Here is a 5000-nt window from a genome sequence, read left to right as displayed (position 1 = left end):
ACCAGTGAAAGCAAGTAGATAATTGTAGGCTAGATAGATGAAGGACATCTTTCTTCCTTGTCTTCTTCTTCGTCTTCTTCGTCTTCTTCTTTCTCTTCTTCTTCTTCCTCCTTAATCAGTTTGAAAACTGAGAAGAGCCACTGGGGCGAGCACAGAATTGTTCACTCGATTACTCCAGGTCTGTCGGTTGTGTGTCAAAGCCTGGGTCTCTGCAAATTGCTTTCCCTTCCATTCTGCAATGTAGTCAGTCCACCTTTTGTATTTTTACCTTTTCTTCTTTTTTTTTCCCTTTCCCCCTCGCCTTCGTCTTCCTCCCACAACAGTTCCTTGGAGGATTGTTTCAGCAAGGCCATTGTACCTTGAACGTCACCTGTAGTTTGTTCAATAGCGAAATGCAGAGAAAGGACACAAGTCAGTCTCTTTTTTTTTTTTTCTTCTTCTTTTTTTTTCTTTTTTTTTTTTTTTTTTGCTGCCCTGTCATCAGCACCAGTAGCATTTGTTCCCACGCCGGTCATTCCGAGTTTATTGTTGTCAAGGTCTTTAGAAGTCATTGCTGTAAATGTCAAGGACAAAATGATATTACGTTAGCTTTCGCTTGGACGGATTATATATGTTGTGATAAAGGATACGATAAGAAGAAGCTTGGGGTTATTACTATTGTTGCAACTTCTATGAGAAAAATTATAAATACTTAACAGATAGATGATATGATTATGTGGATAAAGTGCAAGTGTATGTAGTAAGGTTAGTGAAAATTGTACAAGGCACACACACACACACACACACACACACACACACACATGTGACTGACGGGGACCAAACGGACAATACAAGACAATACGGAGACACCAGCATAAACACGTTCATTAGCAACGATGAACAGAAAGTGTTATTGTTGTTGTTGTTTGTTTTTGTTTTTTTTGTGTGTGTTTTTTTTTTTTTTGTTTGTTTGTTGGGGTTTTTTGTTGTTGTTGTTTTTTTTGGGGGGTGGGGGGGTGGGGTGGGGGTGTTTAAAGAGCTTGTGGTGTGGCGCTGGACAAAGGACCAGCAGCAGTAACGGAACTAGGGGGCCCTGTGGTTGGCTGCCCAGAGACCCCGAGAGAGAGAGGCGCCAACGATTGTGCTGCCTATGTGGACTGGAACGTTTATATTATTATCAATTGTGTGGTGATGTGATGTGTGTCGTGCCTTTAACATAGTTAGTGTGAATGAATGAAAATAAATTCTATTAATTTTCTATAAATTTCACTCACTCACTCTCTCACTCTCTCTCTGTGTATATATGGCGTGACAGGTGAGTAAGGATATATTTACTGACACGAGAGCATCCCCTTCTATCTTTCCCCACTTAATAAGTATTGTGAATATCCATGTTTGTTTAGATTATGTTTGTTGATGGCATCTACTGATGATAGTATTATTCGAAACCTGGCATGGTATCTATAAAGAGCTTTTAAGCTCAGACAGACAGTAATGTCTTGGTTTATTGCTTTATCAAGCTGTGAAATCAGTTGTATATATGTATATATACGCTGACAATTATGATGATATTTACAAATGTTGTTATCGCCCCTTGTTTATATGGGGCTGTGGCCTAAAATCATCCCGGTCTCTCTCTTCCCACTCTCTCTCTCTCTCCACCTCTTTCTATTCGCCCCCGCCCCCCCTGCCCCCCTGCTCCCCCAACATACGCCCCCCTCCCTCTCTCTCTCTCTTTCCTGTCTCTCTCTCTCTCTCCACCTCTTTCTATTCGCCCCCGCCCCCCCTCCCCCCCCCCGCCCCCCTGCTCCCCCAACCTACGCCCCCCTCCCTCTCTCTCTCTCTTTCCTGTCTCTCTCTCTCTCTCTCCACCTCTTTCTATTCGCCCCCGCCCTCCCCCCCCGCCCCCCTGCTCCCCCAACCTACGCCCCCCTCCCTCCCTCTCTCTCTTTCCTCTCTCTCTCTCTCCGACACCCATCCCTGAGGAGAACGAGCGATTCACTCCAGTGCTGTCTCCTCTGTGGGTGAACGCCTCGGACCTCAGAAAGGGGTGGGTGGGGGCGTGGGGGGGGAATCAATGTCACGCTGGGAGGAGGCAATGGGCCGCGACAAGGGTGTGTGTGTGTGTGTGTGTGTTGTGTGTGTGTGTGTGCGTGTGCGCGTGTGTGTGTGTGTGGGGGGGGGGGGGGGTGAAGGGGGAGACGAAGGCTGGGGGGAGGGGGGGTTGGTGCTTGAGCCAAGAGAGATGTATGCCGCAGAACTCTCTATCAACTCTCTCTCTCTCTCTCTCTGTCTGTCTGTCTCTCCCTCTCTCACAGACACACACTCTCTGTCTCACTCTCACTCTCTCTCACACACACAGTGTCTGTCCCTCCCTCTCATACACATTCTCTGTCTGTCTCTCTCTCACAAACACACACACACTCTCTCTCTCTCTCTCTCTTCCAGGGACAACAGGCTTCTAGCGTGTATTGCTAATGTGAACACCATGTTTTTCTTCCTCTTGTTTAGCTTTTATTGCCTTTGTCCCTCTTCACCCTCTCTCTCCCTCTCTCTCTACTGTTAGATTTTGTTGTGTTTCTTATTCTTTGTGTTATAAAACCCATTTTATTTCGCCATGTTTTTTGGGGTTTTTTTGTTGTTGTTTTTTTAACAAGGCTTGCCTAAAATAAATGTGTGTGTGTGTGTGTGTGTGTGTGTGTATATGTTTGTGTGTGTGTGTGTGTGTGTGTGTGTGTGTGTGTGTGTATGTTTGTGTGTGTGTGTGTGTGTGTGTGTGTGTGTGTGTGTCCCACTAACTATGGTGTCCCCCAACGCCTGCCTTCTGAACACTGGCAAGGGTTAAAACTATTGTATTGTATTGTATTGTATTGTATTGTATTGTAGCGTATCGCATTGAATCGTATCGTATCATATCACATCCCATTGCTTTTTGTCGCAACAGATGTTTAGGTCAATGTGTGAAATTCGGGAGGCTCTCCCCAGAGAGAGCGAGAGCGCATCGCCACAGCGCAGCGCCACCCTTTCTTTCCCCACCCACCCTTCTTTTTGTGTCATCCAAGTGCTTCTTGTTTTTTTCTATCAGAGTGGAGTTTTCTACAGAAGTTTGCCAAGGACATCCCCCCACCACACCCCCGTACGTTCTCTTACATGCGCTGAGTGCAAGCCGTACCCAGTACCTCGATTTACCGTCTCATCCGAAGGACTAGCACCCAGACTACCACTCAAATGTCTAGTAGAGGGTTGGGGGCAGGGGAGTAAAATAAAGATCTTGGTCCATTTATGGGAATGGAACCCATGGACACTAGCTTCCAAGTCGCGGGTGGTATCATACCACTAGGCCACCGCTCCACATTCTAACTCCTGTGCGGAAAACGTGACGAGGAACCACAACAGCTCGAAACCCCTCCAACAATTCAAGTCATTCAGATGAGACGATAAACCGAAGTCCTGTGTGCAGCATGCACTTAGCGCACGTAAAAGAACCCAAGGCAACAAAAGGGTTGTTCCTCGCAAAATTCTGTTGAAAAATCCACTTCGATAGGAAAAACAAATAAAACTACACGCAGGGGGGAATAAATGGGTGGCGCTGTAGCGTAGCGACGCGCCCTTCCTGGGGAGAGCAGCCCGAATTTCACAGAGAAATCTGTTGTGATAAAAAAAAAAGAAAGAAATACAAATAAATAAACAAATAAACAAGTTCACAATTATGTCGCTAACTCATTCTCTATGGCACGTTAATCTCAGCATTCTACACCCTCTTACCATCATCGTGTGGAGTGATGGCCTGGAGGTAACGCGTCCGCCAAGGAAGCGAGAGAATCTGAGCGTGCTGGTTCGAATCACAGCTCAGTCGCCGGTATTTTCTCCCCCTCCACCAGAGCTTGTGTGGTGGTCTGGACGCTAGTCATTCGGATGAGACGATAAACCGAGGTCTCGTGTGCAGCACGCACTTAGCGCACGTAAAAGAACCCACGGCAACAAAAGGGTTGTTCCTGGCAAAATTCTGTAGAAAAATCCACGTCAATAGGAAAAACAAATAAAACTGCACGCAGGAAAAATACAAAAAAAATGGGTGGCGCTGTAGTATAGCGACGCGCTCTCCCTGAGGAAAGCAGCCCGAATTTCACACAGAGAAATCTGTTGTGATAAAAAGAATTACAAAATACAAAATACAAAGAATAAGTGGTTCATATTCGTACTGTGGCTTGTGGTGCAATGTGTTAAATATTGGTTCCGTAACCAGCATCGTTTCCGTTTCTTGTGGTCACAACTGTACAACAGAAACTGCGGATGATCCTATTTTTTCTTAATTTCTGATTGTTAATCACCTGTCGTTTCCTTCAGATCCACTTGTCGGGCCAGCCCATAGGGAGTACATTGAACTAAAATTTTGGAGAAACGAACCAAAAACTTCAAAATATGCATCAGCAATGCATATATCTTGATTCAAAGAATCTGGCAGTTGTATTGCAGAAATAAAATTAAAAAAATAATGAAACGAATCAAAATAAACATGGATTTGTGAAGCAGTGTGTTGGTTGTGATGAGAAACAAAACAGTTCGGTGGTGTTCAGCTGTACCCGATCCGATTCAACATCAAATTATGCAGGACACCCACCTACTATGCGCCCCTACTGACGGCAATAACCATTTTGTCGAGTCAGCTGTTGAAATGTTTGTAGCTCTGGAGGGGAGGAGAAGGGTGTGGCGGGGTGACGGATAGCCGGGGTAGTTTAAGGAGAAACGAGGACAAAATACCCTGTAGAAAACCAGGTCTTTTCCGTCATGGCTTTAACACAATATACTATAGCCATTGTTCAGTGTGTTTTGGTGCAATACACCACAGCCATGGTTTTAGTGCACTAAATCACAGCCATAACTTTAGTGCAATACATTATAGCCATCATTCAGAGCATTGTGGCTTCAGTGCAATACACCACAGCCATGGTTTTAGTGCAATACATTATAGCCATCATTCAGTGTATTGTGGCTCTAGTGCAATACACCACAGCCATCAT

This window comes from Babylonia areolata, chromosome 23 (genome assembly GCF_041734735.1).
Source record: "Babylonia areolata isolate BAREFJ2019XMU chromosome 23, ASM4173473v1, whole genome shotgun sequence".
Taxonomy (NCBI): domain Eukaryota; kingdom Metazoa; phylum Mollusca; class Gastropoda; order Neogastropoda; family Buccinidae; genus Babylonia; species Babylonia areolata.
This window is presented reverse-complemented; position numbering follows the sequence as displayed.